At 51.6% G+C, this 13352-nt stretch overlaps 1 protein-coding gene across 2 annotated transcripts in view; it reads right to left on the reverse strand.

Moving 5' to 3' along the window:
* LINGO1 (leucine rich repeat and Ig domain containing 1) overlaps positions 1-11555 on the reverse strand; it is an 87214-nt gene extending 75659 nt beyond the window's left edge. The window contains exon 1 of one of the 2 annotated variants that reach the window (XM_052672528.1): positions 11499-11555. The gene's annotated coding sequence lies outside the window, so the exon portion shown is untranslated. Of the gene's footprint in view, positions 1-698; positions 782-11498 lie in introns of those variants that run through there. The other variant, XM_052672530.1, reaches the window with a different exon arrangement.
* Positions 11556-13352: the final 1797 nt, after the last annotated feature.

Genomic DNA, 13352 nt, shown 5'->3' on the forward strand with positions numbered 1-13352 from the left:
CCCGGGGCACGCAGGGCCGCCCCATCCCGCTGTGCCTTCCTCACTGCCTCCTCCTCCTGAGCAGCAGCAGCGCAGGATGCCCCTTCCCTCCCGAGGGAACGTATCCATGGCCAAGAAGGATGAGGATGTCCTGGAGAGCACTGCTGCTGCTTGGTGCCAAAGGACTGGCAAAGTTCTTCACCCTGGGGCAGATTTTCCAAGCAGTCTCCCTTTCCCCCTAAAAATACCAAACCGACTGCTGAACGGGATAAAGGAGAGCCCCAGGGCATGGCAGGCATGGTGCCCATTGCAAGGTGCACCAAGGGGAGTCCCCCCAGCAACCTGTCGTTGTCCATGAAGGCTGGCAGAGCTGGGGCACCCAGCATGCCAGCACTCAGCCCCCCATCCTCCTCACAGGCAGCAGGACAGCAGAGCACACTGATGCTTCAAGCACAGCTCAGCTCTCTGCATTCACAGCCAGAATGGACAGCAGGCACACAGCAGCATCAAGCTGCTCCCCCAGGATCTGAAGAGGCCCTGGATGCTTCCATCTATGACCATACAGCCCCCAGCAAAGACTGACCACCAGGACACGGTCCAACTCCCCATCACATCACTGCACCTCACAACCCATTGCACCCTGCAGGGAATAACGCAGCCCCACAACACCCTGCTCCAAGCTGCACTGCCCCAGGGGAACATCAGGAAGAGTCACTCACCCAGACAGGTCCTGGGCAGCTCAGGCTCCTCTTCCCATTTCCCCACACCACAAGAGGATGGGCCTGCAGCAAGCCGATGGCCAGCACCGTGCTGCTCCCCTGAGCTCTGCCCCTCTGCAGAGAGCCCCGGAGCTGCTCAGCCTTTGAAACCAACGCCCCTGCGCACACAGACACTGGTTTGTGGGTGCTGTGCCGCCTTCAGGATTTTTTTTTTCCCTTTCCCTTTTTTTTTTATTTTTTTTTTTTCCCAGAGCATTTTGTACGTGCAGATGCCCCGGCTTCTTACAATTCAGCCTGGGGGCGTGGGAAGTGTTTTGGAACATGCCCAAGCTGTCTGCTCCGTGCGTGCGTGCTGCTCGATGCCATCCATCTCCAGCCCCCGGCCCCAACCCAGCAAAACTCCAATGCTGGGAGCATTGGGCAAGCTTGGTGCAACCCATTGCAGCAGTCAGCGAGCTGGGGAAATCTGGAGCCAGCCGTGGGGGCACGGTGCTGCAGGGGCCATGCTCATTCCCCCACCCTTCTGCTATCAAAAAAAATAATATTTAGGGGGTGTGCTGTGAACACGTGTTTATCACGCCCATTGGGAGCCCTGCCCCAAAGCAGAGCATCCGTGCAGCAGTGCAGCCCAACGTAACGCGTCTCCTCCCAAGCAATTCCCAAGCGCTGTATGAATAAATAAACGAGCTGCAGGGATTTAGGAACTTAACCTATGAGACAGCAGCGGTCAGACTCAGCCCAGCTAACGGTGCGGAGCAGTGGGGTGGCACAGCAGGCTCAGGTGTGCACCAAGGAAAGGAATGGCCGCACCAGTTTGCACCAGCTCAGCATCCAAACTGGCAAAGTATGAGAAGGAGGAGGGCGTAAGGAGAGTTTGAATTGGTGAGATGCTAAAAGGAAGTGAATGCAAAGCACCAAGGCCCTGAGGGAGCCCCATTGCGAGCTGTACGGCGAGGGGACGAGGACAGCAGAGCCACTGCCAGCAGGGACTCACGCTGCAGGCTCACAACAAGCTGCTAGGAACCAGCAGCAAGGCTGTCTTTGTGTTTGCTTTTAAATCCCTTCAGCAATCCGCTATTAAAGCGCTCGTCAGTTCGCTCAGGGCAGGCTCCCCCCTCCTCCAGCGTCACTTCTCTGCAGATTTGAGTGAAACTCATATTTTCCTATCAGAAACGTGAGATTTCAAACACACAGAACATTGAATTTGAAAGCTGACTTTTGTTGGGAAGGTGCCTGTCTCTTTGTTCACAAAAGGGCTCATTTTTCCTGGAAAAGGGCCCAGATTTTGAGTGAAAGATCAATAACATGCAGAAAGCAGGTCCTTGTATTTAATTTTCCATGATACCAAAAGAAAAGAAGAAAGAAAGGAAAGAACACAATCCAATGCTGAGAGTGAATGAATTCACAATATTTTGCATTTGTTTATCCCCTAGTGCTGTGCTGGAATATCCAATTCAACCCCAGGGGAAGACACAGCCCTTGGGGCTCCTTACAATCATAGAATCATTAAGGTTGGAAAAGACCTCTAAGATCATCTAGTCCAACCTACCACGGATATCACCCACTGGCCACGTCCCTAAATACAACATTGACATGTTTATTGCATGCCTCCAGGGATGGTGACTCCACCACTGCCCTGGGCAGCCCATTCCAATGCCCAGCCACTCTTTCTGAGAGTAAATTCCTCCTAATATCCAACCTTGTGACTACCCTCCTACCTCTGGCTGCCCATTGGGACCTCCCAGCTCAACCCAGCCACTGTGGGGGGCTCCGAGGAGTGAGGACACCACCCCTCTGCTGTGTTAATTACAATGAGCACGTGGGCAGTGGGGAGACAAAATTACTGCAGTTACAGCCCAAGGCGGGGGGAAACACAAAGACACGGCAGTCAAGATGCTGTGCAACAGTCATGACATGCTGTATGTATCCTCCTAGATCCATATGGGGGAAAACTAACACTCTGGCAAATTTATGAAGATGTGTGAAAGTGATTATATTCCTGAAAATATCTCAAGTGGAATGGCCTACCTGGCATACTTTGTTAGTCATGAAACACGATCCGCACACCGACTGTATTTTGTGTGGCTCCCCATCTGCTTAAATACTTTAAATACTGATTTTTTTTTAATTTTTTTTTTTTTTCCTTTAAAAAAGGGAAAGAGCACGATGACAGCAGCAACACAGTGCTGACTCAGGCTGGCAGGGGGCACAGAGGGGGCTGCGTTCGCCACCAGCAGCGTGATGCAGCGCATGCCTTGTCCAGATGGTGCAGCCACCTCCTTGGCCAACGACCAACCTTGGCTTGATGGGGACCAGCCCTCCTCAGCCACTGGGATGGATGTCACCCTGGGCAGAGCAGGTCAGCAGACACGTGGCCCCAGCCCCAGCAAGGTGACTGAAGGATAGGTGGCTCTGCAGGGAGACACTGAATCACCTTTTGCTGGTTTCTCCAAAACTCCCCGAAAGGCCATTCAGTGTTTTCTCACCCGTATCTGCCAGCACCCAGTAGCTAAGGCAACCTGGCTCGGAATCAGCTGAGAAACAGGCTTCAGTATAAGCATCCGTATTCAAAGCAGTTCTGAGAGTTGGAGAGGGGACACAGCCCAGAGAGATGTGGGTGTCCCATCCCTGGAGGTGCCCAAGACCATGGATGGGCCCTGGGCAGCCTGAGTTGGACGACACTCAGCCCATGGGAAGGGTGGAACTGGATGGTCTTTAAGGTCCTTTCAAACCTGAGCCATTCTATGGTGTGCACCACAGGGATGGAGCATTCCATATCCATGCCACGCAGTACTTTAAAGGGAAAAAGCATTTTCCTCACCTTCCACCTCTACAGTAGCTGAAGAGGAAGCTGCAGTTTTACAGTGTGGTCACCTCACAGAACCACCGTGCAAATGAAATGAGAAGAATCTAGGTGTAAACACAATGATTTTCCATCCCGATTCCAACAGAGCATTTATCCACAAAGGGATAATTTTTACTTATTTAAGCAGTTGTCTTCCAGTTACACAAGGCAATGGCAATTACATAGCGCAAGGCAGCCATGCATGGCACTTACTGTGTAACTACATTGTAATTACCCCAGCTTGATGATGGGGAATGATCAAATGGGATCAGAACATCCCAGACAAATCCTTCTTCCCAGCAAGTGTTGGCTGCCAGAGGGAGAACCCATCTACAGACCTATGGAAAGAGAGAGCAGAGCAGAGGGAGAACCCATCTACAGAGCTATGGAAAGAGAGAGCAGAGCAGAGGGAGAACCCATCTACAGAGCTATGGAAAGAGAGAGCAGAGCAGAGGGAGAACCCATCTGCAGAGCTATGGAAAGAGAGAGCAGAGCAGAGGGAGAACCCATCTACAGAGCTATGGAAAGAGAGAGCAGAGCAGAGGGAGAACCCATCTACAGACCTATGGAAAGAGAGAACAGAGCAGAGGGAGAACCCATCTGCAGAGCTATGGAAAGAGAGAGCAGAGCAGAGGGAGAACCCATCTACAGAGCTATGGAAAGCAGAGAACAGAGCAGAGGGAGAACCCATCTACAGAGCTATGGAAAGAGAGAGCAGAGCAGAGGGAGAACCCATCTACAGAGCTATGGAAAGAGAGAGCAGAGCAGAGGGAGAACCCATCTACAGAGCTATGGAAAGAGAGAGCAGAGCAGAGGGAGAACCCATCTACAGAGCTATGGAAAGAGAGAGCAGAGCAGAGGGAGAACCCATCTGCAGAGCTATGGAAAGAGAGAGCAGAGCAGAGGGAGAACCCGTCTACAGAGCTATGGAAAGAGAGAGCAGAGCAGAGGGAGAACCCATCTACAGAGCTATGGAAAGAGAGAGCAGAGCAGAGGGAGAACCCATCTACAGAGCTATGGAAAGAGAGAGCAGAGCAGAGGGAGAACCCATCTACAGAGCTATGGAAAGAGAGAGCAGAGCAGAGGGAGAACCCATCTACAGAGCTATGGAAAGCAGAGAGCAGAGCAGAGGGAGAACCCAACTACAGACCTATGGAAAGAGAGAGCAGAGCAGAGGGAGAACCCATCTACAGAACTATGGAAAGCAGAGAGCAGAGCAGAGGGAGAACCCAACTACAGACCAGCAGAGTGTGATGAACGTTCTCCCTAATGGTAGTGCTGAGTATCAGGCGATTGATGGCAGGTTCCCATAAAGTGAAAATCTCTCGTGCCATCTTGGTGGGTGCATTACACACCTGGAAGAGTCTCCTCTTCCAAATGGGCTCAGTCAGCAGGAGGACTAATCTCACTGGAAATAATCCAGAGAGGTTTTACAGCATCTTTTGAAAGGCTCTTTCTTGCTGACAATTGACGAGTTCATATCCACCGATATCCATTATGGGGTTTATTTTTTTTTATTTCTTGTTAAAAAATGAAAGGGCAGAGCCAGAGAAGAGTAAAACCAGCAACAGAAGCTGAAGACTGACAGCAGCTGCCTGGCAGACAGTGAGTGAAAATGCTCTGACAAGATGAAATGTTTTTTCTTTCATTGAAATCACTCCCTTTCGGAATGACTAATACGCAGCTATCGCACCGTGGATATTTCCAGAGTGATGAGATGTTTTTAAAATATCTCGCCGTGCCTCAAAATATCTCACTCCGGCTCAATAGATCATCCAAAACACCACCCACGGAAATCATAAATAAATAGATACTCTATTGCCACAAAAGAGCAGACCAGCCAGGGCCAGGTCGGCGTCCCTCATCGCCGCTGAACTCCTCACCTCGGTGCTCAGCTCCGAGGCTGATGGACATCAGGTAGCAACCCCAGGGAGCAGCTCAGTGCTTCCTCCTCTCCCCCATCACCTTCACAAGCCTTCGTCCTGCACACCATGCACCCTGATGGATGCAGCCAGGGCGCCCTGAAGTGCTTTCTTTTTGCTCATGGAAGGAAAAGAGAGCGAATGTTGTGTAGGAGCTGAAATCAGGCTCCTTTGCTTTGCTCAGCAAGAGAAAATTGTTCAGCTCATTGAGACCACGCCACTCTCAAATTGTTTCCCCTTTAGAGAAGTTTACCCATGTGTGGTTTCAAACTTTTGGAGATAAGTTGCCTTTCCAGAATAGCAGAGTCAAAATACATCGCTTGGAAACCGCAGCAAGCCTTGTGCTTCTTTTCCCCTGCTTTCCAAAGGGCTGGACCTACTCCTCCAGCACAGCAGGCGCTGGAGCTTTCAATGGGTTGGAGAAAGATGAATGCCTCGCCCATAAAAGCTCAACCCAGCTGCAGAAATCAGGACCACAAAGTGAGGAGCTATCCAAAAAGTAGAGCTCTGCCATCCGAGCCACCCCAGCCCCTTCCCCCTCCTTTTGCTCCCCAGGAACAGGACTGGGAGCTGCCAAGGAAAGACAGAGGTGCTGCAAAGGGTGGAGAGAGAGAGCCCCACACCCCCAACGAAAATAGCTCCAACATCTGTCCTCAGACAGAAATGTATTCACCCGCACAGACACACTCATCAGATGAGGCTCTAAAATATTTACTGCCCAAATATCAATCCTCATAAAGCGAGGCAGCCATTCGGGCCTGGGGAGGGGGAAGGAGACCGGGTGGGTTGTCAATAATGTCATAAACACGGGCAATTTTATGTATCTCTGGAAATGGCCAAGGAACACGCAGTTTGACAGATGTGCGAACGGGTAATGCAGGCTCCCTAGTTATGAGCATGAGGATGTCAAGAGGAATAGATGAGCAGTAATTCAAAGTATATTGGGCTTAGAGAAGTACAGGGACCTTGCAATGAATACGTGATGGGCACTGCGGTGGGGAGGGTTGGGGAGGGAGGCGGTGCGCTGGTCCAGGAACACATCCAGCCAAGGGCAGCCCTGCTGGTGTCAAGGAGCAGCCACTGGGATGGGGACTGGGCAGAGCTGTGATGCCTCCGGGTGTTACTGCAGCAGGGTGCGTGGCAGCCTGCTGGATGCTGCCTGGAGCTGGAATGACCTCCGGGCTGACTTCTCAACTCTGCCACTCATATGTCTCTTTAGATCAGAGGATCACACAGAGATCAGAGGGTACCCAGCTTCTGAAGGCTCCTGGTTACTCTGCACCATCAGCGTTAGCCATTTAGAAAGGCCATCGGGTCATTAAGGCTGGGAAAGACTTCTAAAATCACCAAGTTCAACACCAACCCATCACCAGCACGCCTCTCAGTGCCACATCTACATGTTTCTTAAAAACCTCCAGTGACAGTGAATCCACCACCTCAATATCAAGAGGTCTACCTCATACCACTCTTCACACAGGGCACCAGACCCGAGATCCAACAGCAAAGTGCCCTTGGGACTCCCATCAGCCCAGCCCCTTGGCTGATGGCGCCGTTGGGTGGTTCTCCCAGGCCTTCATCCTACACGGTGGGCCAGGCTGTGCATTCAGCTGTTTGCCCCAGCAGGAGCCTGCACTATGTGCCTGCTCTCCTAGAAAGACATTTCTGAGACCATTGAGCAACAGAGCTGAATTCTGTGAGGGTATCCAAAGCAGCCTGGATGCAAACAGCCAGGCCTGCTTGCCCACTACATCCAGAGTGCCATTTCTTGCAGGTGTAAAAGTCTCCTACACCTAAGGAAGCATCTGAAATGGGATCCCAGGTGCCACAGGGTAGCTTTTGGAGGCCTTTCCTTGGGACACAGTCTATGCAGCAGAACCAGTGTCCTACACACTGCTTTCTTGGGGAAGCTGGAGAGTCGGGACTTTTGGCTGCTCTGACTCAAAGTCCTTCATGAGAAGGGATATTTGATGTCTACCTGCCCCTCAAGCCCACTCCGGGCCCAGATTAAAAGCCAAAAAGGGGACTTTGCTGCTCCACCTGCACACACCCCCACCATCATGCCACCTTTCCTTTCCCATCCATGGAATCTTGGAGTCTGGGTCAAATTAGCATCTCTATACTCTTCCAGTGTAGAGCACACTCAACAAACAAATAAATAAATAAAGCATCAGCAAGAAATCAAAGTAAGTTCCATCTCCAAATTAACGAGCTCCAGGATGGCCTCACTCAGAGACCTGAACTCTGCTTTGTGCAGATTCACCTCCTCTGGGCATTGCTCCCACTCCATGGGACTCTCCAGCAGGATGTGGTCACATTACCAGCGCTGCAGCCAAGCACACCCTTCCTCCCCAAGCCCCACATGGTGCCTAGGGAGGAGTTCATCATTTTCACACACCCTGGTGCTTTCTGTGGGGGGAATTACTCATGAAACCAAGCAGGCGCCCGCACACCAGCCAGCCCCGCAAAGGTGATTTTCCTTGCGGAAAAATCCATGAATCACTGTGAAAGTAAGCCTGCCTCAAACCAAGGCACGCTGCTCACCATTTGTTTATTAAAAAGCAGCAATCTTTCCCGGCTGATTTTATGACAGATGACTTATCCTAACCACTCACTCATCGCTTATTGCGACACTCAGCTCCAAGCTTCCCCTGCTCACGCTCTGCGAGCTTTTCACAGCTCTCATGGAGAAACATAGAATGACTTTGGATGGAGGGAACGTTAAAGCCCACCCAGTTCCAACTCTACTGCCCTAGGCTGGGTGCCCCCACCAGCTCAGGCTGCCCAGGGCCCATCCATGGCCTTGGGCACCTCCGGGGATGGGGCACCCACGGCTCTGGACAGCAGTGCCAGAGTCTCAACCTCAAGGCTTTGATAGGTTGAATGAGAAGATGGAATAAACGTCAAGTCAATACTTCCTACAGTCTCAGACCTCATCTTTCCACTCCAGTGAGACACTGCCACCACTACATGTTCCCAGAGATGTGTCACTGAGTAATGCTGGGCTTGGGAGAGCAGAGTGCCAACGGCTGGCATGAAGCTCAGGCAGTGAGCAGGGGACAGGCAGAGTCTGCCCAGGCATAGCCATCCTGACACGATGAGATGACCGAGTGGGATCAAGCTGATAATGAGTGCTTCTTTCCCAAAAACAGGCTTGCTTTAATTTGACTTTCTCCTGGAAGCACTCTCCTGTGCGCAAGAGCTCTGCAATGAAATGGTATAATAGCAACAAACTTCAATGCCCACAGCCAGAATAGCAGCAGAAGGAGATAATTGCACTTGTTACAGCAGCAGTAACTTATCTCAGGGACGCTTTCCTCACTAATGAGGCTGTTCAAGTCAAAGTCAGTGCAAGCGGAGAGGGCCAGTCCTGGTGCCAGCCTGATGACCAATACCAGTCCCGACCTCATTGCTTCATAGCTTACACCAGCAAGCTGCCTCACGTTTATTTCTCCTTAGTAAAGCCTCCCCGTGCAAGCTATTGTTTGCTCTGCCTCCGTTTGCCTTTGGCTACACGCTGGTTTTGAGGCTTCTCCCAGCAGTGCCGCACGTGCCATCCAGCCCCTGGATTCCTGCAGAGAATTTCATGCATCGTTGCCCAGATGCTTGTGGGTCCCTTGGAGCACATGGCAGGCACTGCCTGTGGGGACAGGGTGCAGCCTCTCTGCCAGCTGCACAGCATGTGCCGGGCACTGCAGCAACTGGAGGCAGAGGGAGCGATTTGCGTGCTCACCTGGAAAGGCAGAGATCCTCCTGCCCCTGCTCCCACCCAGGAGTTAAACACCATCATATTTAAGCCTTCAGCAAAGAGCTGCTCTCCCTGAATTCAATCAGTTTGCCCGAGCAGTGGCAGTGGGAAGGCTTGGAAAAGTAGAGCATGAGAAGAGGAAAGGGAGGGGGGGGAGCCTGCAAACCATTGCTGGGCGCAGCAGAGCAGTGCAGCAAAGGCAGGCGGCATTGCTTCGGTCACTGATGTGACCTTGAGAGCTGGGACAAGCTGCAAGGATGAGAGGGAAATCACCCTGTGCACCATGCAGAGAGGCTGGAGCCCACGCAGTGGGTCAGGCTTCAGCCCCTTCCTCAAAATCACAGCTCAGGTGAAACGCATCCCCTCCCCTTTGCACTGGGACCTGGGGCTGATACAGACAGAAGCACGACAAAGGAGATACAAGTCTCAGCAAATCACAGGCACATCAGAAGCAATAGCTTTCAAGTGCCTGCTCTGCCACGAGATAAATTCCCTCTTGTCCTGCGCCTGGCATGCATGCAGGGAAGATACCTGGGAGTGGGAGCCAGGGCACCGCCCAGACCCCTTTCCACCCCGTCTATGCGAGGTGTGTTCCCCCCTCGCCCTGTCTTGTGAGCATCAGTGTTTGGGAGCTGCATCAGCGTTTGGGACAGCAGGCACATCCAGCAAGGATGCTCCCAAATCAGCATCCTGGCCCTGAACAGCCACAGCAGGGGGGAACAAACCTTGGCTCAGTTTTCCTGCTGCCTGAAATGAGTGAGGGCTGCAGAGGACGGGAGGTCACAGCCCCATAGGATGCCCAGCACTGGGACGTGGCTCAGAGGCGGTGGCCAGAGCAGATGCAGAGCACAGGCTGTTCTGTATGGCTAGGCTGTCCTCAGGATGCTTTTATTTCCAGAGAGAGCTCATTAGCTCGGCTTGTGCAGGAGTTCGTTTTTTTCCCCCTGTTACCGAGAGCTGGAAAACTCCACTGAATAACATCTCCAAGCACAGCTGGAACAAAGACAGGGCACGGGGGGTGAGCGGGAACAAAACCAGAGATAATCAAAGCTGCTGCTGCAGCCTCACATCACTGATGGGAGGCCTGAATTCCCAGGCGAAGCTTGCCTGGCCCCCAGCAGCCTGCCCTGTGCTGGGGCTGCGCTCAGCCCTGCTCACCCCACAGCTGGGGGCTCCACTGGAGCCGGCTCCTGTCCCAGGAGCTGCAGGGCAGTTTTGGGTGGGACAAAGCAGGCTGGAGCAGGTGAGATACCAAGAGCCAGGCTGGGAGAAAGCTAGAGGAAAGCCAGGGGCTAAATGGGCTCATGCATGCACCAGGTAAGGAGGCAGGCACTGCTGCAGGAACACGGGCACATGCTTTCACCACGGGTGTTCCAGCAGAGATGCCCTGCATGGAGCAGCCCACAGCCAGCTCTTCCTCACCAAGCTCTGGTTCTCCTCTCCCATCCCTGCACAGCCCAGCTCGCCACAGCCAAAAATCACGTAGGAGCAGCAGGAGATAAGCCGGCTCCCCAGATATGATCTAAAGCTCTGTTATCACCTTAACCTTTCTGCGATTCATTTATCCCTCCCAGATCTGTTCCTCCCTATCAGGATCCTCCTGCTCTTCCCCTCTGCTCACCCTGCAGAGGCTCTCAGAGCAGGGGAAGCTTTGGCAGCCTGATTCAAATGGGCTGCTGCTCGCTGCACCTAATGGGATGGACTCCGATTGACTGGCCCAAGCGATTTAAAGTTAATAAAATGTTAAAAGCAGCCCTATAAATCACCCGCACAGGAAGTGACCTGGACAGGAGGCCTAACGAGCTAGCAGAGGGTTTTATTTAAAAGCCATTTGTCTAAGAAGCACAACACAAAGAGTCAAATAACTCTGAGGAAAGCAGGAACGCTGGAGCTACGGGGAGGATTAGAGAGGGCAAAATATTTATGGCTGAGGACATCAGTGCTAACCAGCTCCTGCTTCCCAACCAGATTGGTTTGGGAGGCTGAGATGGGACAGGTCAGGCCAGAGAGCTCCTGCAGCAGGGATCTGTGCCCTCCCTGCACAGTGCTCAGGGCACCCACATCTTCCTACCCATCTCAGCTGCTCCACACAAGGCACTCAGCAGATGGAAAAGTTGCAATGCTCACACGTTAACACACACACCCAACGCTGCTTGAGACAGGAAGCTTTCTAGCAAAGAAGCTTAAAAATCTCCAAGCTCAAAGCACCAAGATTTTGATTTCTAAGCCCAGTCTCTCCCCCTTAGCCATGACCACCACTTCCACAGCAGCACGGCTGCAGTCCTTACCTCTGGAGGGCCACGTGGGCTGCAGCAGAGGGGCTATCAGCACCGGGGGGGTGGGCACAGGGGGCTGCTCCGGCGGCTCTGCGGCTGCTGGGGGTGGCTCATGGCTCCTGGGTGCAGGGTGCTGTGGAGGAGAAGGCACAGGGGGTGTCAGGATGGGAAAGCACAGCCTCGAGTCCCCACCTCAGCCTGTGTGGGTTTGACTGCCATAGGGGGCAGCATCACTGTCCCTCAGGCCACCCTGTGCTACGTGTGCCATGTGCTACCCGTGCTCAGCCACTCGTGTACCTGAAGAAAAAATGTGGCATCTGAATTTCCAGGCACTTGGCTGCTTAGAAGTATGGCATTGATGGTCTGCATGCATAGGCTGAGTAGGGTTTGAACTTGGTCGCCCTCGGTGGCCAGATATCCTACTCCCACTCTTGCTCATGGGGACGTATGCATTTTCTAATTGCTGAATTTGTAGCTTGTCTGCCTTCCTTCTGCCTTCCTTTCCTTTCTCAGATGTGCTACAAAGACACTGAGCAGCTAATGTTTCCTCTATACTTCTTCCTTTCCAGCCCATCACTATGTTATGAATATTTCCAGAAATTTTCAAACCCAAGCCTTAAACAAAGACTGAAACAAGTGTAAGCTTTGCTTGCTTACAAACATTTCTCTTAATCTACTCAAGTACTCGTCTGAATTTTCATCCTTGAATAGTTTGCATGCATAAACTTGAGTCCAATCTGTTTTTCTAGGACATACTTGGGAAACAGCATTCAAAATAGAACCCCTGGGCAATTTAATATCAGCGTTTGGCATGGGCTATGTTGCATAGTTTCCTGTGGAACTGCAGACTTAAAAAGCTGGCCCATGGTTAAGTTACCATTGTTTATTATTATCCTAAGCCCCTCGTTCAATTTCCAGTCTGGGAACAACAAAACCCTTGCTGTTGAAATGAGAGGGCTCAGACTCAGGGCTAGTTGTAGAATCAGCTTGGGTACATGACAGACCAATGCGTGGATGAGAAAAACAACGTGGGTTTCCCACAATACAAATAAAGATACAAATGCTGAGGTGGTTTGGTTCATTGATCAGTTAATTTCCATTGTTTTTATTTTCTTTTTTTGTTGTTGTTGTTTTTATTTAACTTTTCCTGGTAGTCTTTTTTGCAACTCAGTGCGCTGTTTAGATGCACTACTGCACCAACTAAAAGGCATCCCACTGAGTCTCTGTGACCGTTGCAGTTAGAATCAAAACCACATTAAGGGAAATTGTTCCAGAGGATCATCCTGGGTACAGCAATTGCATTTTTCTAAAATCTTGCAAGTTTTATAGGAGGAATACATAAATTAGGCATGGCTCTTTTGGAGAGAGCCTCACCCTGACGCCAGGTTCTGATGGCCATCTGTGTTCAGTTTCACTGACACACACAACACAGGGGTAAGTTACAGGGAATGCCAGACTGCAGATTAATCTCCTCAAGACGACTTCTGCCAGCCCTTGATGCTAAAGATCTCTTCAGAGTCTTTCATACCAAGGAAGCAATTTGCTATTCAAACATTTGGCTGCGTTTCAGGCCCACCACGATCACAGAATCGTTAGGGTTGGAGAAGACCTCTAAAGTCACCGAGTCCAACCCCAACCCATCCACTATGCCCATTATCCATGTCTTTGTGTTCTTGAACACCTCCAGGGGTGGTGGAGTCACTGGGCAGCCCATTTCAGTTCCTGACCGCTCTTTCTGAGAAGAAATTTCTCCTAACATCCAAACTGACTTTCCCCTGCCACAGCTTGTGGCCATCTCCTCTCATTATCAGTTTTGCATTTCAGTCACATCAAGATGGCAGCCCACCTGAGACGCGAGGCCTCCCT

Source organism: Tympanuchus pallidicinctus, unplaced genomic scaffold (genome assembly GCF_026119805.1).
Source record: "Tympanuchus pallidicinctus isolate F22 unplaced genomic scaffold, pur_lepc_1.0 scaffold12, whole genome shotgun sequence".
NCBI classification, from domain to species: Eukaryota; Metazoa; Chordata; class Aves; order Galliformes; family Phasianidae; genus Tympanuchus; species Tympanuchus pallidicinctus.